The sequence below is a fragment of the Puma concolor genome, chromosome B1 (genome assembly GCF_028749965.1).
Source record: "Puma concolor isolate L17-30 chromosome B1, mPumCon1.1.hap2, whole genome shotgun sequence".
NCBI classification, from domain to species: Eukaryota; Metazoa; Chordata; class Mammalia; order Carnivora; family Felidae; genus Puma; species Puma concolor.
Window position 1 is genome coordinate 106,003,993 of NC_141670.1, and position 21,775 is coordinate 106,025,767.

Below are 21,775 nucleotides of genomic sequence, written 5' to 3' on the forward strand. Positions count from 1 at the left end.
GGCGTGCTACTTTTAGATTGTGTGCTCAGAGACTACTGACTGGGGTAGCCCATATAACTTTTATGTAACTTCAGGACCAAACTAGGCTTCTTTTAATTCTGATCCTAATTAAAATTAAAAAAAAAATAACAGGAAGAAAGAAAGAAAAATGAGGATCTTTATGGGGGGGTTCTTTTGTGGGGAGGAAACTTTTTGGATATGAACTGACATTTGCCCAACAGTTTTCTGAGTTCAGCAAATAATTCAGCACACATGGATTAAATTTCCAATGAAAAATATGGAGCTTACAAAGTAAATGGAAAGTACTTGGCAGGACACATATTTACATCTGATGAAGGGAAATTTGGGGGGGGGGGGTAGTGGGCCAAACATGATTAATGCATCTTCACTCATCACCATAACAGAAATTGCCAGTTATCACTGGCACTGTGATGTGGCTTTCTCTAAGAAATCAGCACCACCCTGAGAGGAATCTGACTTCTGTGTGAGCTCTGTGTGTGTGTGTGTGCGTGCTTGTGTACAAACTTAGTGCACAGTTATGCCTTACAAGTGAATCAATCATTGAATAAATGAAGACCTTTTATAATATAGAAACCACTTTATAAAATGCAGGGGAAAAATCTGATATTTGATGTGTGTGCTATGATTCTCTGCTTTAAGATATGAGTCTGAAGATAGGTCTCTTTTCTCATTGTGATGACATTTTTAGCACAGTAAGAAAATGAGACTCTTTGGTCACACAGCTAATAAATGAGAGAACAGAAATTCAAACCCGTGGCTGTTTCATTTGAAAGTTCAAGCTTTTTTCCACTACGCTTGCCACCTACAGTAAGAAAAATGGTGCAAGTGGAGACACAAAGCAGGAGGCTGTGGGGAACAGCCAGACTACAAAATATATCTTGCTGATTCTATATCTACATCATTACTAACATTCAAAGGAAAGGCACTACATTAGCAAGCACTCACCCAGTGACAAAAAATAAACTCAGCCTCACAGAGATTGTAGTGGCTTGCTGAAAGTCACAAGGCTAGTGGGAGAACACAAGACTTGTGACCTGGGAGAGCCAGAATTTGAACCGAGAGATATGTAACTTAAAATTTCAGGTAATAGGCAAAACATTTTCACCCTTGATACTCCTTTAAATCCAACGACAATCCTAGAAGAATGTTAGAAATTATAGCAATAAATTGGAGTCAACACATAAGAGTCAGATTTGCTAGGCCTCCTTGTGAGTTATTTCAGACAAATAAGCTCTTGCATCTTGCAAGGAGGGGGAGGTAGAAAGAAAAATATATATAAAATATTGTATTTTCCCAAATGGGAAACATAAGGGTACAGATTTTGCTTGCAGGCTCAGATTTCTTTTTGTATATATGGTAAATAGTATTCTGTCTTCTTTCGTTCTTTTATGTTCTTATGAAGGTCTCCATCAGAAGAAGCTGGAATAACTCCTACATCAGAATTTCTGCAGAGATTAAACAGAATTTTACAAGTAAACCTGCCATGGTGTTCAGGACAATTTTCAGAGTGCTATGAAGCTCACCAGGACTGCATTGTGAGGTCTACCCCTCAGAATAATTCAGTTTTGGGGACACCATTATTTCCCTTCTCATACTTTCTCAAAAAAGGGGAAATTCCATACCTCTCACAGATAGGACAATATACTTCTAGATGCCTCCTGTCCCTTCTTTCATGGGAAGGGAAGGCTAGCTAATATGATTGGTGGAGAGCCTAAACACCATTGAACCATGATTTTTCCAAATACTATGGTTAGTGAATGGAAAAGTTTGTGATGGCCAATCTTTTCTCTTGCTGTCTTGTACTGGCTGTGCTCATGGGTGGTGGGGTCACTTATGCTTCAAGATCTAGGAAGCAACTAAATTTTCCCCAGGTAGGCCTAGCTGGGCTTCTGTTCTCCTTGCCAGCCTTCTTGGCTGTGAATGGGTGAGTCAGGTTGGCCCATCACCAAATGCCAAATAGCCTTAATAAATGTTCATTCCCTAAAAGGAAGTGCTAGTTTAGCCTCAGGTCCAAGTCAAATTGTCTAGCCCACCTTTACTGTGAGTAAAATTGGTAATTTGTAGTTAAAACCTCTAAAAGGAAGGTGGGATGTGTGAGTGTTATTCTAAGCCTAGAACATTTGGGACCTTTGAGATAGGCATTTTACTCCTCTGCTGTCTTAAAAACTTTGGCATAGCATAACCATCAGCAGGATCTGGCTCCCTATTCTTAAGAGTCATGGGTTTGTTCTGCTTTTTTCTTTGCTTCCTGCACAAAAGGCACATAACAAGTATCTGTTGATTGATTAAAGTTGCTAAACAGCAACTGGTGTTTAAATTAATCCTACTTGAGCCAAGACCGCTGGCCTAAGGCACAGAGCAAATCTCTGAAATCAGACATAGTCATCTTCACATCAGAGAACAAAATGTTGTATTTTAAGATGAAGGGGGAGAAGAAACAGGAAAAGGTACTGATGGGTCTCACTGGAACCAGAAAGTGCTCAGTCCAAAGCCCACTACGGTTTTCTGCCACCTCTCAGAGTTTTATGCTATCAGCCAGGCAGGCCCAAAGAGGTAAATGGTCATGGGACTCAAAACAAATGAAAAGATTCAGTGTACCCTGGAATTTATACTGACATTCCTCTGAGAAAAAAAGCGCAAAGAACCTTTGTGATTGATTGGTTCATTCACTCATTTATTGACAATGAATTATAAAGCAACTACTCTTTTAGGTAAAATAGTTTTCTCTGCATATGCACATGCCTTCAAAAGGAAGGGAACCCGTAGGAAGATTGATGTGGTCATAGGTCAAATCATACTCTCCAAGTCAGCTTTACCAATACTAAAGCTCATTTATTTTAGGTCCACCCACCTAACTCTGGTCTATTTCTTTTTTTTTTTTTCTTTTTTAATGTTTATTTATTTTTGAGAGAGAGACAGAATGTGAGTGGGGAAGGGGCAGGGAGAGGGGGAGATACAGAATCTGAAGCAGGTCCAGCTGACAGCTGTCAGCACAGAGCCTGATGTGGGGCCTGAACCCACGAACCATGAGATCATGACCTGAGCAAAGTCCAACGCTTAACCAACTGAGCCACCCAGACGCTCCTCTGGTCTATTTCTTTTTTTCTTTTTTAAATGCTTATTTATTTTTGACAGAGAGAGAGAGAGAGTGCAAACAAGGTAGGGGCAGAGAGGAGGGAGATACAGAAAGTGAAGCAGGCTCCAGGATCTGAGCTGTAGTCACAGAGCCCAACACAGAACTTGAACTCACGAACCATGAGATCATGACCTGAGCTGAAGTCGAAATCAGCTTAACTGACTGAACCACCCAGGTGCTCCCTTCTGGTCTATTTCTTAATTTGTTCAGAAATTAAAAGAAGAAGAGGATGATTACTTATTGCCCCTCAAAATTTCAAAACATGCTTACTGAATAAAAAACAATTTATGGAACTTTTTCTTAAAACATTTGCTAGTGTAGACAGGTTTCCACCAACCACATTCTTGGTAAGTATTGATGGACAGTAATTGGATGTTACACTCCCTGCCATGTTCATTCCTATGATGCAACTAGCTGAAGAACCATATTAGCCATAGCATGGAGGAGACCAAAAGAAGTTGTCCAAATATAAGGTCACTCTGCTTCCACATGGAGGTGACCACTGAAGACAGGTTGTGCTTGGCTAAGGTTGTCAAGAAGTTTAAGGTTTCCATTCAGGACTTATATATATGGAAAGATTATCAAAGTGCTTGCGGTAGGGTCCCCTCCCTAAGGAAAGAAAAAGAAGCCTCAAGGCAACCTAGCTATACACATACAACATCCCTCATGACCTTGTAACATGAGACCACTTAATCAGACTGCATACTTGTGTGTTACCATATGTGGGAGACAAAGAAGTAAAAAATACATTGAAAACTACACCATGCACCATGTGGCATTCGGGGCTCAGATCTTTGGGTATGAACCCAACTGAGTGGTGCTGGTAGGAATGAAGTTGCTTCCTGGAAAGAAAAACCTCAGTGCCACGACTTTCTGGGCGAGAATCCTGCTACATTCCAAGTTGCGCACCATGCAGAATGACTTCAATGACTTAACCCTAGAAAACTCTTGAAGCAAATATAACTAAATGCCTACCTTAATCATAACAAAATGAAAAACTTTATCCAAGCATTTAACTTTGAACAATCACTTCCTACGTGTTCCTTACGTGGCATTTGAGGACTTCAAGCAAAGCTCTTTCTGTATTCCTGTGTTTTCAAAACATATTCTTGGTAACCAAATAAACTAACCTGCTAAAAAGGATTATTGACTCCTAGCCAGTTAAATGTCAGAATCATCCACCAAAAAAAAATACCCACCTTGGTTCTGGAGTGTTGGGTCTGTAGCTCTCTGCTTTGGCAATAACTGGATATAGCAGAACCAGTTTTCTATTACCAACCCTCCAGTTACAACAATAAAATAAAGTTATCTGCACTTGGAAGTATATTTATCTTTCTAATGTTTGCAAACACATTTGTGATTGGGGAGGAAAGGGGGTGGTTAGGGTAGATACATACATCTTGTCTAAGGGAGGTATCAAAATTTTTAAAGGTATATAGTAAAGAGAGAGAGAGAGAGAGAGATTTGCAAAACCCAATCCTGTTTTTGTTAGTGAGTACTGAGGAGCACTACAAACAGAATTAGTCACTAGCAACTGTGTCATAGGTCCCGATCAGAAACAATCGGACTACTGGGACTCCTGATTGGCACAAATGGAAGCCCAATATTCAAAAGTTTCTCAATAAGGTGTGTCTATTCCTATTTTGCTCCCACTAAATTGTGAGCACCTTAAATCAGAAGCGCAGTTTATATCCATCTATAAGTTTGTGCCTGTTATGTGGTAGGCACTTGACAAGTTGTTAAGCGAATAAAAGCTGTTGATAATTTATAAGTCAGAGGTAAAATAGATTTCAGGTAAAGCTTTTGCTAGATGAGTAATGGATACAAATATCAAGCACGTCTGCAGGAAGGGTGATGAATATAAGTTATTCATTTTTGCATTTATTATTAAACAGAAGCCCTAGGGAACAGACATACATGGCACTTAATGTTGTTAATTAAAAGTAGATGAGGGGCGCCTGGGTGGCGCAGTCGGTTAAGCGTCCGACTTCAGCCAGGTCACAATCTCGCGGCCCGTGGGTTCGAGCCCCGCATCAGGCTCTGGGCTGATGGCTCAGAGCCTGGAGCCTGTTTCCGATTCTGTGTCTCCCTCTCTCTCTGCCCCTCCCCCGTTCATGCTCTGTCTCTCTCTGTCCCAAAAATAAACGTTGAAAAAAAAAATTAAAAAAAAAAAGTAGATGAAACTATAATTGAAACTATGAAAGCACCCAATCTTTTCCTTATGTTAAGCACCTGATTTTTAAATGCAAATAATAAAATATTCCCACAAAGCAATTCTATTAAACTTCACTCCACATCCTAAAAAAAGCAAGGTTCTCATCTGTTCTGTTGCCATTTGTATTAATTTTTAATGTTTTAAAGAATAACAGGTATGGGGGCACCTGGTTGGCTCAGTAGGTGGAGAATGTGATGCTCAGGGTTGATCCTGGGATTGTGGATTCAAGCTCCATGCTGGGTGTAGAGATTACTTAAAAATAAAAACCTTAAAAAAATAAAGTATTAAAAAAATAAACTCTGTAATCAACTTCTAAATAAACAGCTATTTCTGTATATATTAATGATCTTATAGAAAGAACACTCAGGACTTAATAAAACCCCAGAAGACTTTAGAAAATCCTGACTCACAAGAACATAGTGCTTATTTGGTTTCAGGCCATTGGCTACTTCATTGTTGAAATTTTCCAAGTCAGATAGCGTTACACTTGGAATATGCCAGCGAGCATTAATAACAATGACCATAAATGAAAAGTTGGCCTTTCCCAGTCAGATGTAAGACTAAGCTTTCCAAATCCAGGCAGCAGAGGGCAGTGAAAGCACTGTTAATTGATCATATAAACCTTTTATTACAATCTGGAGAGAAATATTGTATTACAACTTACAACTGCATTTTCCATTTTAAACACCACACATGTAAGTAGTTTGAAAAACAATACATCTTTAGAGTCAGATGCATTTTTGAAGCCATCTAGAACGTTTAGAAAGTGCAATGAGATATCTATCCAGCATTTCAGGGACTTACAGTTCACTTTAATATAACAGAAAAATGTTTTAGAGGATAAGACTACATTGTGACCTTGGTCTAAAATTTACCTGTGTGGTGCAGGAGATACTAAAACTGTGCTAACCTATCAGACAGAGTGCTGTGCTTATTTATATTAGCATAGAGCTTAAGAGCTTCAAGGGGCCCTTAAGGTCAACTGACGGTCATGGAAAGGTTACTAGAGTCTCTCAACTGGACAGTGGCTAAGGTATAATCAGAACAGAGGTCTTCTCGCGCCTCTCACTTTAAAGTTTGTGCCGTACAGGATTTCATAATACTTAAGAGTTAGATTCAGGACCTCTGATGTTTTTCTCAGAGTTCAGAGGTCTTAGGAATCCTCAGGTGAAAAATGCAGTAGTGTTCAAAATCACTCCAATCTTGTTTCTGCAAAAGTTCTCAAGAGGTGAGGACAAAATAAACCCAGTAATGTTACACATTTTAATCAATATGTATTCCATGGTTTTCAAAAGTAAGACCCTGCCACTCCCTGACTCCAAGGCCAGCTAAGAAGAAGACACTGTTCTTTTACCTCAGCAAATGCATGCATATCTGGTCCCATTCTTGGCATGCTCCAGCCCTATATCGTGGTTAGAAATCTTACTAAAGGGGACTGGACGTGGATATGAATGCTTTCTTAGCTGTGACCTTCTAAAGCCTGGGCTTCAGTCTGAAAGATCTGTCACTCACTTTCCTTACTGAGTTAGGTATGTCAACATCAGGTAAAATGGTTAAATGGCTAATGGTAAAATAATAATAACCTTTAGGGGAGAAGATCTCCGTGAAGCCACAACACTGCTACACCAGATCCAATGAAACATTTTGCCTCTGTACTTTGTTGATCTGTCTGGAACACATGATGTCTGATTGGCATTAGCAAGCTCCAGGGTTGCCAGTGACATTCTCCTGACCCTGCAGGAGTTCTTCCTTCTTTAAAGAACACACACTAAGCCTGGGGCCCAGGACCTCTTGCTTTCATTTTCACTAGTTGGCTTCTCAGCCTGCTTGCTCTGTTCTAAGTCTGTAGTCTTTCAGTGAGTCAAGGGCCAGGCTGAATTCCCAGAGCAAATTCCTCCAAAGCCAAACAAGGAAATGTTCAACGGGTCTTTGGAAACCAATAACCACTAGGTTATCTTATTTGGAAGTTAATATATTGGATGTTGCACATTTTTCACCAAAATTAGACATTTTATGGATTAGCTATGTATCTTCACTACATCACATTCTCTAACAAAGGTTAAAGGTGCATGAACAGATCTATGTTTCAAGTAGACACTACATTTTTTTTTAGGGTATAAAAGTTTTTCAAGCCAAGTCAACAGGAATACCACCTAGTGGCCCAGTTTTTAACTACAGACTTTAGTTAAAATGCTGTGTATCCTATTAGTTTTTGAGGAGATGCCTGATACCTAAGGGAATTATCCAGAGGTGTGTGCCAAAATCATAGGGAAAACATGGAACCTCTTTGTAGAGAAACTATCAAGTACTATTCTATATCTCTTTTACTCAGATGGCAAATGATTCTCTAAAAATGACCATGGATGGGGGCTTCTCCATTGTGCTTTCACTTGGGCTGGCCAGAAAAGCCACAGAGCCTCCCGCCAATAACCAAGTGGAGCTTTGTTTTCTTGTGTGCTGACATGTGTTACCATCCAGCAAGGATTAGGCTCTGGGCATGACCTGCTGGTTTGGAAACCTGAAGCCAGGATATTCAGAATCCCGCCTCTTAGGCATACCCCAAACAACAAAGGGAAGCTATTTGTTTGGAAAGTCCAGTCTCAAGGACTGTCAGAACTAAGAGGTCAACTGTAGAGTTATCGGGAAGCTCAATGAATACCTTATTTACACGGCTCCTCTGTAAGGTTTTGTTCCCATGGGGAGAGACAGAGAGAGAGAGAGAGAGAGGGAGGCAGGGAGACAGAGAGGGAGGGAGGGAAGAAAAAGGAAGAAAGTAGGGAAAGAAAAGAAAACAAAACAGGCAGTATAAAGTGGGAGTTAAAACGGGCTCTAAGTTAAAACCCACTTACTAGCTGAGTTCAATCACCTAAGTTTCTGTCTTCTCAAATATTAATGATATGTAAGTTACAGAACTGCTATTAAGAATTCATTGAGGTAATCTCTATAAACTACTTAGTGCGGTGCCTGGAACATGTCAAGTATGCTCAGTGAAGGTTAACCATTATTACTGTTATTTTTAAGTAATTAAATAAGAAGGAGGGAAAAGATGTGCCTATCGTGATGTACGATTCCTTAAACACTACCATTTTGTTAGCTAATCATTCAGAGCCTTGTGAGGAAAGACCAACAATCTGAGTACATCAGTGAATTCGGGTGCCATAAGAACCTCATCAATCTATTCAACCTACATGTATAGAATTTAGAACCTGGGACACAGTGGATCACCATTTATTCAGGCTGCACCATGAACAAGGGAAACTGGTGGAGGGGACCTTTCACTCCACAAGGCCTGCACCCTGGCTATGGGTTGCATCACCCCAGAAAAAGAAATGGGAATTTTGTTTGTTGGTTTTAGTTTTGCATAAATGTTCCATATGAACTAGCAGCAGCCCTGGGACCCAATTCCAAATCCCACAGCTTTTATTTATTTATTTATTTATTTATTTATTTATTTATTTATTTTTGAGAGAGAGGGAGAGAGAAAGAGAGCATAAGTGGAGGAGGGGCAGAGAGAGAGAGAGAGAGAGGGAAAGAGAGAATCCAAAGCAGGCTTCATGCTCTCAGGGTGGAGCCCAATGTAGAACTCCATCTCAGGACCTTGGGATCATGACCTGAGCCAAAATCAAAAGCTGGGTGCTTAACCAGCTAAGCCACCCAGGTGCCCCCCATATCCCACAGCTCTTTTTTATTATGACCAAACCCTCCAGCCATACCCTGACTTCCATTCTCCAGATGAGACTGTAGAGAAGTTCCTTCCCTAGGATCTACATGGGTAAGGAGGGAGCTATGTTCCAGAGTCCAGACTCTGGGAAAGAGGAACCAGTTCAAACAAGCCTCTCAAACCTTGGGACTCCACCCAGAAACTGAAAAGGATGGGACACTCTTCCTTTTCTTTCTCATTAGAGAGCTCATTCCTCAATTCTGCCCAAAAGGTATTGCTTGAGTACTGAAGTGTGGGAGCTAGAGGGAAAGATGATGGAAATAAACCACATTTTCTGCCTCCCCTTTCATTCTAGCAGCCCGAATGAACAGTGAAGAACTTCATAGCCAACTTTTGTCATTGAGTCCCTCTGTCTGAAATTCTATCCTCTGATTGACCTAGATTAATCCTGCTTGTCCTGTCAGACTTAAATATCCATGATGTGCAATCCCATCCAAGAATGAGGTAGGGCCTTTCTATTTCTTCTTTGCATCTTGGACATTCTTCCTGGAATGTAAATCCATGAGGACAGGACCTATGCTTGTCTTGTACACAGTTTTAATCTCAGCACCCACAGCGGTACCTGATACATAGCGGACGTTTGGCAAATATTGTTGAATGAGTATATAAATCATTCAGTACAGATAAAGGAAGGGAGAAAATATTATGCAGCCACACTGCCTTCTATATGGCAAATAGAAAGTGGATTCTAGAACATGAAAGGCCCCTTGCCTGAACACCAGGAAGGATTTACGTATGAACAAGATGGGCCTGCACTTGAGTTTGGGGGTGCATGAAAAGGAAAGGCATACTCTGAACAACAGAGAGCAAGAATAGCCCAGAACTGGAGTGTGGGGGAGAAGCAGGAAAGATGACATGAGGAAGAGAATCAGGAGGCAGAAGAGAAGACTGGCAGACATCGGAGTGCTCTGTGAGGGAAGCAGACAATGAGAAAGCCCTGGTGATGGGTACCAGATAGACCTAAAGCAGGAATGTGCCCTGCGTCATTTGAAGTTTACTGCTGTGCTCTCCCATGACCCCAAAACTCTCAGTTCAAGTTCTGAAACACAGAGTCAGTATAGTAACCTTGTTTTCATGATTGCTTTGTGTGGGAGGAGGAGAGACAGACCAGGGTGTGGGAGGGAACAGAAGAGAAAGAGTTGTGTCCCAACCTTGGGTCTGTGTCAGAACAGAAATAAAAGAACAGCTGCAAGAGACAGAGAATATCAGACAGCAGGAAATCAGAGCAAAGCTGACGGAGAATGTAACAAGAATCCTGGGGACATGCTTTGGACTTCAGAGAGACATTAAATGGGAGTTTTGTGCTGCTAATCTCAAAGGGCCAGGAGGTCCCAGCTAATACCTGGGACACATTATGCATTTTGCCATAAAGGTTATTGTTCTCATCTGTGATGCCTTTTGGATTATGAGTCCCTTGAAGGCAGGGATTTTCTTATTTGTAAGAACATCAGTATCTCTAGCACAATGTCTAACAGAGAGTAGTTACTATTCATTGAATGAATAGATGAATGGCTATCATGGATCTTCTCCATTTTGAACTACCTACAATTAATGAAAAAATCTGATGGGAATGAAGGAGAAAGGAAGAGAGAGAGACAGAAAGAGAAAGATGGAGAAAGAATAAGAATTGTACCCTAATATATAAAATCTGAAGGTTTCCTCAGGCAATGTTTTCTCCCTTATCTCTGGTTTATCTCTCAATCTCTAAAACTTCCCTTGGCATCAGCTCCATGTTCTAGAATTAGGTTGAGTGGAGCCAAAGACTGGGGAATGGTCTTTACAGGTGATCCTCCTTTTATGCACAGCCCAACCACATCCCACTAGTCTACAATCCCAACTCAGTGAAAGCCATGGATTGCCTGGACAGGACTTGATTAGAAATAGTCACATTTCAAGGACAGGATGTATCCAGGACAGCTTTGGCCTCTAAACTACTGAGTTTTCCTACAGCTAGTATTTAAAGATGAATACAAGTTTTCCAGAACTGTATGCAAAAAACTTAACGCAAGTTGTTAGGTCAGAAGATCAGGAGAGACAACCCTATGATGAAGGTCTGACAGACAATGGAATGAATCTTAACAACATTTAATACTAATTTTAACAAGCTAGTTGATCCTCATTTCCCTGTGTTTTTGATTAATCGACAGAAGGAATAAGTAAAATCTAATATTTTTTAAGAAGTTAAAGGTATATTGGGGCGCCTGGGTGGCGCAGTCAGTTGAGCGTCCGACTTCAGCCAGGTCACGATCTCGCGGTCCGTGAGTTCGAGCCCCGCGTCAGGCTCTGGGCTGATGGCTCAGAGCCTGGAGCCTGTTTCCAATTCTGTGTCTCCCTCTCTCTCTGCCCCTCCCCCGTTCATGCTCTGTCTCTCTCTGTCCCAAAAAAAAAAAAAAAAAAAAAAAAAAAAAAGAAGTTAAAGGTATAAAACTTAAAAAAAATTGTTGGCACCAGATCTAAATACATGAAAATCCCAAAGTCATTGTGTTTTTCTTATTGTTGAAGTTATATTAAATATTGACATAGCAGTTACTGATAACATAGATCAGTAAGTCAGGCAAAATGATTTCTGATTCTGGTGGCCTGTGTGAATATACCATTAAACTGAAATAATCCACCTCTGAAATTGTAGATAGGATTAAAGTTTAGTTCTTCCTAGATGAACTTAAGTAGGACATAAAGTACTGTCTGCATACTCACTGTAATGATCTAACAGGATAGGTATCTGCCCAGGACGCCTCGTACAAAGTATCTGACTTTGGACACAACAATGTACTCTCTCACTAAAAGTGTTATAGAAGTTCTCCTTTCTTAGAATCAAATGCAGTAATTGAGTTCATTCTTAGATATGTTTAAATCTCATCTACACCCATGTTTCAAAAATGTCCTCTCCTTCACTTCTCTCTTCATATGATGGGACAAAACACATCTCTATAAGGCAAGCTCAGTGATGTGTGGTTGCAATATAGTTAGTTCTTACACAATGGCTGTACCCACAATTTCACTTGGTCCATGGTTTATTTGCCCTCAGATTCTGGACATCACAATGGTTTGCATTCCCCAAAGCCAGGATCATGGCTAGTGGGTGGTAGAAAGAAAAGTGCCTGTCGTTCTGCAAAGATATGACCTGCCAGCAAAGTGTGGATAAGCTCAAGAAACCATTTCCAAACATGGAAACAGGACTGAATCAGTTTGGGGCATATGGAAGCTTTTGCCAGTTCTTAATTTTGCCAATCTCCCTAGATGATATCTCAACCACTCAACAAAGGGTAAAAGGGAACAGAATAACTTCTATTGCCAACACTTTGCAGCTATTAGAAATTATCAGACTTTTTCCTAATAAGTCAAATAGATATTAGAAAAACTAGGGGTCTGAAGATTATCCCCAAACCCTTTACAATCATGGGAATATCATAGCAGAGTTAACATTTTTAGAAAGTAAGAACTGAATATTTTCATTACTTTCATTACATGATTAATGGAAGGAACATGTACCCACAACACAAAAGCACAAAGTTCCACAAATACATCAGTAGTGCTTCTTTTATTTTATTTTTTATTTTATTTTATTTTTTTATCTTTTGGGGGAATTGGCAGAGCCATCTGAGACTTTATTTGGGAAAAGATACTTGAATTAGCTTTTAGTTGGGGGCATGGGCAAGAGGGGGTACCCAGGGCAGTAGACTCCCCCTAAGGGTGGGCTGAGGACTGGGGCTGAGCCTTAAGTGGGTCTCCTGTTCCTGACACTCCCCTGCACAGCTCCTTCCCCTAAGGCTCTATAGCAGCCAAAGGAGCTGGAACGGACCACAGTGGTTGTTCACTTGGACAGGACATCAGACCACTTGGATTTTCCCATCAAGGGCCTCAACCTTCTTCACAACCACAGCCTCAGAGGAGCTGACACGGCTGAAGGGACTGGAGCCCCCGCCAGAGCTGAAGCTGGACTGGAAGGAGCTCAGGCCATAGTTGAGGCCAGGGCTCATGAGGCTCCTGTAGGCCAAGCCCAGGCTACCTGAGTAGCTGCTGGTGATCTTAGTATGGATACTCAGGTTCTGCATCCCAGACTCTAGCTGGCTCTCCTTGTCCTCCAACAGCATGCAGTAGGTGGCGATTTCAATGTCCAGGGACAGCCTGACATTAATGAGCTCCTGGCACTCATGTAACTGCCGTGTATGTTCTTCTTGGTTTGCTCCACCTCAGCCAGCTTGGCATTGGCATCCTTAACAGCCTCCCTGCTCTTCTCAACACTAGCAATGGTAGCCTCCAGGGAAGCCCGCTAGCCTTTGTGGCCCTTGATCTCAGCCAGGAGTTGGCTGATATTCTGGTTCATCTCAGGAATCTCCCTCTTTATGCTACAGGGGTCATCGCCTGGCTTCCCAGCCAATGTCTACATCTCCTTGTACTTGATGTGGTCTCGGCCTCATGGTCTCGGCCTCAGCCTGCTTGCAGCTGGTGATGTCCTCATACTGGGCTTTGACCTCAGTGATGATGCTGTCCAGGTCCAGGGCACAGCTGTTGTGCATGGACAGGACCATGGATGTGTCAGAGTTCTGGAACTGCAGCTCACAGATCTTTTCACACAGATGCCTTAAGAAGCTAATCTCTTCCATCAGCCCTTCCAGGTGGGACTCCAGGTCTACCATGTTCATGTAAGTTTCATCTGCATCCTTCTTGATAAGGACAAATTCATTCTCCATGACTGCATGCTCTTTGATCTCCTCCACATATTTATTCTCAAAGTCCTCCACCAGCCCCACATGTTGCCAAGCTCCACCTCCAACTTCAGCTTCCTTGGCCCAGTGTGTCCAGCTGTTGCGGAAGGTTGTTGATGTAGCTCTCAAGCATGGTGTCCATGTTGCTCCAAGTTGTTTTTTGCTGCTATAGAAGGCTCTACTTGGTCTCCAGAAATTTGTTCTGCTGTTCCACATGCCACAACTTGTCAGGGAAAGAGGCAAACTTGTTGCTGAGAGTTTTGATCTGCTCCCTCTCCTGGGTGTGCCCAGCCTGGATGTTGGGGTCCACATCCAGCTCTGGTTCACTGAGACAGCTGTAATGCCCCATATACCTCTGGCCCTGCCATAGTCCCTGACCACACTTATGTTGGTGCCTGGGCCACCCAGGAAGCTGCTGCTGGAAGAAAGTGGAGGAGCTGATGCAGGCACCAGGTGCGCTCATGTAGGAGTTGCTGCTCAAGGCCGAAGGGCTGGAGGTGGACACCGTGTAGGACTTCTGGGTCACCCTGATGGACATAGTGGAGGCTGGAGTGGAGGCTGGAGTGGAGGCAAGCAGGCTGAACCTGGCAGAGGTTCGAGAAGGAGCTGAGAAAATGCTTCTAGGTGGGTTATCAATGCTTCTTTATATATTGTCTGTCTTCTATCACTCCATGACCTGGGGTTTCAGAGACTTTGTCTTGTTTTGTTTTCCTATTATTTTTCTCACCAGTTTTCTCTATTTCCTTTGACAACTCTTCTTTCTTCTCTGTTCCTAATAGTAGGTTCTTTTAGAGCAAATCCTTGGTTTTTCTCTCCAAAAGCAATCCCTCAGTGGATTTCTCTGCTCTCAGGGAATTCATCTGTTACTTCTATGTGAATGCTTCAAAATCCACAACCATATTGACAACTGGTTATCAGCCATCTACTACCTGAAAGCCTGTTTCACCTTCAGAACAATAGAGCCAACAGTAAAATTACATCTTTTCTATAAACAAGTTAGGGTGAACATCCTAACTACTCATTCTGTCAGTGGAGGTAAGTCATCATAACATCCAAAGAGCCATATACTAGAAATTAACAAGGGCTAGAAATAAACCCTCCTTCCTGGTGATTCACTACATCACTTTTAGCACCAAGCCTTTTATAAGTTATGTAATTATCCTCTGTTGCTTTCCATTTGTATGCCAGTTATTTGACCAGTACTCACTGAGCACTTACTCTGTGCCTGGTACTGCTGCAGGTGCAGACAGATAGCAAGGATCTTGAAAGACCTTACAGGGTCATATAACTGTAGAGCACAGAAGCCAACAACACACATACAATGACATAATTAAATTAAAGTGCTAATAAGATCAATATAGAAGGTAAAAGTAGGCTAATGTGACAGAGAAACTGGGGGTAAGATGGTGGAGGCCACATTAGATGGGGAATGCCTCTCTGAAGAGGTAATATTTGAGCTCATACCTGAATACTGAAGATACAGAGATACAAAGATCTAGGAATGTAGTCTCAACCCAAAGTATATTTGAGAGCTCTGAGATGTGGACAAGCTTGGCATATTTGAGGAAGATTAGAAGGAAATGAGTCAACAGAAGGCAAATATCAATCAGCTTGTGTGGATTCTGTAGAGTTTCTCAACGTTAGCACCATTGACATTTGGGGCCAGATAATTCTTTGCTATGAAAGAGTTCAGTGCAATGTAGGATATTTGGCAGTATTCCTGGGCTCTACACACTGTGGGCCAGTAGGCTCTCCCTAGTGATAACCAAAAAATGTCCCTGGAAATTACCAAATGGTAAGCAAAAAAGCCTCCAGTTGAGAACCATTGTTGTAGTCCAAAGTAATAAATTTTTATAAATATTCTAAGTGTAATAGAAAGCTATCAAAACATCCTAGGCAGAGAGTAATAGAATGAGTTACACTGTAGGATATTCATGCTGGCTGTGGTGGAGAGAGACAAGAGTAGAGGCAGGGCAGAAATTAGAAGGCCACAACAGAAATTTGAGTCTGAGATGATGGACTAAGGTAGTAGCCAAGAGGATTCATCTAGGAATTAGGTGGCAGGTATTGAGAAGAAGAAAAGAATCAAGCAAGATGCTTAGGTTCTTTGCCAGAGATATGAAGTAGCTGGAGCTAAGCCCTAAACCTGAGATAGCAATGCCATTTATTGATGCAGAAGACTTGGAAGTAGATTTGCCAATGTAAAGGTTGGAAATCAAGAGTTCCCTTTGCCATATTAAGTTTGAGATATCTCTTAGGTATCCAAGTGGAGACATCCAGTAGGCAGTTAGATGTATATGGGGTGTGGCACTCTGAGGAGAGGTCAGGCTTGAAAATTTAAGTCTAGAGATGGAATTAGAAGATGAGAGATTAGATGGGATCACCTACTGTATTAGCTTCCTGTGGATGCTGTAACAAATGACTATAAACTGGCGGCTTAATAAAACAGAAATTTATTCTCTCACAGTCTGGAGGCCAGAAGTCCAAAATTAAGGTGTCTATAGGAGCTGCACTCTCTCTGGAGACTCTAGGTGAGAAAATTTTTTGCTCTTTTAGCTTCTGGTGGCTGTCACCAAACCTTGACTTGTGGCCTTGTGTGACCATATCACTCCAAGCTCTACCTCTTTTGTCACACTGCTTCCTCCTCTTCCGTCTCAATTCTCCCCTGTGTGTCTCTTATGAGGACACTTACCATTAGATTTATGGTCTACCTGAATAATCTAGGATGATCTCTTTGTCTGAAGTTTCTTAACTTAATTACATCTGCAAAGACCCCTTCTCCCAAGTAAGGTAACATTCCCTAACATTCACAAGTTCTGAGGATTAGGGTGTGGACACATCTCTTCACGGACTACCATTCAGCCCACTACACCCAGAGATAGAGTGTAGAGAGAGAAGACAAAAGGTTCCTCTAAAGTGGATAGAGCCTTAGAGACTCCAACATACAGAAGTTGGTAAAGGAGGAGGAACTAGGAAAAAATGGCTGGGCAGCATGGCAGTCACAGACAACTAGAGAGGGCCTGTGGGTCATGTTTCTTCTGTTCTCCCATGTTTCTTTGTACCAGATTTGTCCCAGTATAAGTTTAAAAGATGATCCTTGAATTGAAATAATTACTTATAGTGATATTCTGAAAAAGCCCATTGCCCATGCCATTAAACTGCTTTGAGATTATCAGAAAAACTCACGGACTTCCCCCTTTGCAAGTGGGAAGACAGAGAGAGAGAAAGAGAAAGAACCTTTTTCATTTTGTGCCAAGTTTTTATTATAACAGTAATCATCACTCTTCTTTTAATTCTTCATTCCTAAGCCCACAAAGTGCTAGCATTTGAAACCTATTTAGGAAATTTTTGGAACTTGCAGCAAACTTCCAAAGTTAAATTTAGGATCCAAACCTCCATGATTGGTCTGTGAAGTGAAAAGGAAGGATAGTGATGATTTAAGGGAACTGATTTCCTCTAATGCCTTGATGTGGGGATGGGATAGACATCTCAGTGATGTAATTAATTCCTCACTCCTAGGGAAAATATACTGCTTGTCTTGTCATAAAAATAATAGATTCTGTGTTACCAGTAACTCTGTAGTCAATACATCTCAGCTTTACTTACTGATGAACAAACATACCCTAAAATCCTTTGAATAGAAATACATAGGGTCAAAATGTCATCTATCTTATAATGTCAAAATTGGATCTTAAATCAAAGTAAAATTGAATGTATGACCTCAGAATTCAGAATGGTCCTACCCCTCACCCCCAAGTATGGCTCCCTTGGTGGCTGGCAGAGCACTCTAGGACTTAACCCTCAAAAATTCCAGGGGGAGCAATGTGAGGGAAAATTTCAACTTTTCTTCTAACAAAGTCATCTTGCTTCTACGAGGGAAATGATGACTGAAGTAGTCTGTCTGAGATGGTTGAAGACTATCAGATGAAGTGTGAGGAATTTTCTATAGTTTCCCTCTAGCCATGCAACTGTGGACAAGTTGCAAGGTAGAGCTATTTGGGATCCTGATTTCCTTCATGGGAGATGGATTCGGAAATTGCAGTCTTAAACTTGTGACCCCCTCTCCTACATTTTCCATCCTCTCTCCTAGCTGCCACAAGGTCCTAAGAGGTAAACAAAATTACTTAAGGCTCCCAAGCAAGTACAAAAATTATTAAATAATGGACCAATTAACTTGGTGTACAAAGTTGAAAAAAAACATATTTTATATTTAAAATCAGAGTATTTAAAGTACAATGATATATCTCAAATCTTTGAGATTAAATTTCACTTGTACTTTCCTCATGTTAACTAACACACGTCCCTATACCCACCCCCAATAATCTGATTTGAGTAAGTACTTGGATGGGTAATGTGCATTTAATGGAAACATAACCACATACTTTTTTTAGAAAAATAAAATAAAATAATTCCTACTATTTAAGAATGCTAAAAGTAAATTTTAAAATGCCTTGAAAAAATGAAAGTTAAAGTAGAAAGAATGTCAAGGAATTGCTGAGGCTAAGAAATGATGCACGGCTTGCCAAAAGTCAAGAGTTCAACAAGCAGCTCTTTGATGTGACTAGAGAATTAGCTTTTTCTGCACTGTGTTCACTACATAAGTGGAAGGGTATTTTTGCAAGAAAAGTGGCAGCAGGCTTTTTCCTATCAGGCTCTGATGGGAGTGAGCAGCCCTGGGTTCCAGTTCAGGCTCTGTGACCTTGTTTTGTGATTGAAACTAGTTTTTGCCCATTTCTGAAGGTCCTTTCTGTCCATCTGCAAAATAGGAGTAATAATGAACACACTGACTCATTCACAAGTTTGTTGTGAGAAAAACATATTAGTGGATATGGAAGGGTTTGAGAAGGCTTAAAGATGCGTGCCATTTGTGTAGTATATGGAATCTGTATTGAGACCTTCTGACACTACCCAGGCCTTATAAGCAACTAGGATAATCACTATTCTTTCCATTAGACCTCCTTGAATAATAGAGTAGCTACCATGTATTTAGTGTGTCACATACATGAACAAAGCATTTAACACTGATCTTTGATATAGGGTTATTACTTTCATCTTTATAGATGGGCAATAAAGTCCAGAGGGATTAAATGGCTTTCCAAATCACAATTCTGATAATAGAGAAATTGGGCTTTGACTCCAAATCTGATTCCTAAGCACATACTCTTATACACTAGGTCATACAGACCCAAAGCCAGAGAGATGTGAAACCTGGCCCCTGACTTCATGGGTAAGTATGTTGATGGACCCTAGCCTACTTCCTACTTCTCTTCACCAATTCTCAAGAGCCTTTCAAATGAGAAGCATCCAGTAGGTCCCTGCATGGAAGATCACAGTGAACTTCCCTTGGGAAGGACCCTCTGTGTTTATGGGGATTGGCTTTTCCAAATAAAGACCACAATTTAAAGATCCATTACATGGGTGAAATTTGCCAGGACACCCTTGGGATCTAATACATGAGTGAGTCCATAAGCTTCTTATCACCTGTCACCTTCCTACATCTATTCTCCATGTACCAAAAAAAAAAAAAAAAAAAAAAAAAAAAAAAAAAAAAGCGGGGGGGGGGGCAGAATTAGAGCTAAGATTACCCAAGCTCTACATTTTATTTTACTCTGAGTTACACTTCCCTCCACCTCTCCCACCAAGCTTCCTTCCTGTGGTGTTCTGAATATGAGAGCTCAGGAGGCATTACTGATTGGCTGGCTGAGTAAGAACTGATTGACCCAATAAGAAATACGTTTGAGTATGATGAAATAAAAACAATCACTCTTTGGGGCGCCTGGGTGGCTCAGTCAGTTAAACGTCTGACTTCAGCTCAGGTTCATTATCTCACAGCTTGTGGTTTCGAGTCCCACGTAGGGCTCAGTGCTGACAGCTCAGAGCCTGGAGCCTGCTTCAGATTCTGTGTCTCCCCCTCTCTCTGCCCCTCCCCTGCTTGTGCTCTGTCTCTCTCTCTCAAAAAATAAACATTGAAAAAAAATTTTAACAAAAACAATTACTCTTCTCATTTCAGTTTGTATCTACTTCTTATTTGGATTCCATCTTAATTTGTGTTAGCCATGTTTAAGACCTTTGAAATCATCTTTGATGTTTTCCCTTACGTTTCTTTAACCATTCAGACCATTCCTACTGATATTTTCTTAGTAATATTTCTAGATTTATGCCTTCCTTTTTATCTAAAACATATCTAATTGAATTCCAGGCCCTCATTTTGAAAAAGACACAAATTTCCAAGTAAGGCCAGGCTTCCCTTTTGTTATCCCTTATATCCGTCTTGTACATGGTTGCCAGACTAATATTCCCCAAATACTTTTTTTTTTCCACTTTCCCATTCTTGCTCTTGACCTCTTTAGCCAACTCTGCTTTATCTATGAAACTAAGTCAAAATTCTTTGCCTGATAGTCACGTCCTTATAACATCTGGATATAAGCAACCTTTCTAAACACATCTCCTATCTCTACTTGAACCTGTTGCTTTGGGCAGACTGTCTTTCTACTGCTCCCCTGTAAATAATGCTTTGTGCATTTTGATCTCTAAACAGTGGCTCAACAGTGGCTTTCTCTCCCTTAAAATCCCTTCTGTTCTCTGTTTCTCTCTTCCAAATCTTCCACTGAAGACCCAATTCAATTCTTGCCTTCCTGAAAAGCCTCCCCTGGTTATCTCAGTCCACGGTAAAATATGGGGAAACACACCCTCTCAATCCCAGCCATAACTGCCTCAGGGTCCACGCACCATCTAAGCACACACACACTATGTGGGATGCTTTGTATTATGGAATTGAAGTATTTAACATTTCATATGTAAATATTTAAACTTCCCATTATGCTACACCTTCTCTGAGGACAGAAGCAGTTTGGGATGGTGGAAAAGAACATGAAGACTAGAGCCAGACTGTTTGGGTTCAAGTCATCACTTACTACCTGGCTGATCTTAGGCAATGTATTTTCTTACATCTCAGTTTCTGTAGAGGCCATTCTAGGCAACCAACCTGAGCCGTAGAAACCTGAGTAGGTAAAAGGGCCCACCTGACTGAATACAAACAGGCCCATCAGGTGACCCACCTCAGAATATCCATTAGCCCTAGCTGACCAATGGGTTACTCACACCCAGGCACAGGTTCCAAAAAAGGAAAATTCTGTCCATTCCCATACTTCCTCACCCACCTCCCCGCCTTAACTACAGCCCCCCACCACTGCCTCCTGGCAGATGGTCTCCCCTCTGCTGTCCTGACTGCTACTCCCTCGCAGTGTATTCAATAAACTTCTCCTTTGTTCTGCCTTGGGTGAATTCTTTTACCACTCTCACTGCTGGCCTCTACCTGATCCAATCACACCACAGTTTCCTCATCTGTAAAACTGAGAACAATATTATACTTTCCTCACAGACTTCTTGTGAGGATTAAATGAGTTAATGAATGTAAGGTGCTTTAACAGTGCTGGGTGTATAGTAAGTACTTTGTACATGTTACCTATTATTCTTCCTTACATATTTCCCAGTGTATAGATATAGATATATATAGAGATGCATATAGACACATTTATATGCACATATGAATATCGATATACACATATGTCTATATTCATATCTATATATCTATATATGGAAGGACACTTGATCAGTTAAACAGTTAATCTGGGGAGTGTGGAAATTCCATCTATTTTAGGAATATATATATGCTCCCCTCCAGCTCAGTTTTATGTCTAGGACTGCTGTAGCTGCTCATTCTTCTCTTCCTGACTGCATGCAAGTGTTCTTCTGGGACAGAGAGATGGGCTGCACACTTATTTATTTTCAGTCAAGACTTGCACTAGCAAAAGGATGCCTGGGTGGCTCAGTGGGTTAGACATCTGACTCTTGGTTTCGACTCAGGTCATGATCTCACAGTCATGATCTCAGGGTCGTGAGATCAAGCTGTGTATCAGGCTCTATGATGAGCACCGAGTGTAAAAGTGCTTGGTATTCTCTCTCTCCCTCTC

General features: G+C 41.2%; 1 protein-coding gene and 1 pseudogene across 2 annotated transcripts in view; both read right to left on the reverse strand.

Moving 5' to 3' along the window:
- The window catches only part of SYNPO2 (synaptopodin 2), a 175,027-nt gene that overhangs the window by 86,214 nt on the left and 67,038 nt on the right, over window positions 1–21,775 (reverse strand). The window lies entirely within an intron of this gene.
- On the reverse strand, window positions 11,519–18,117 carry LOC147581792 (keratin, type II cytoskeletal 8 pseudogene; annotated as a pseudogene).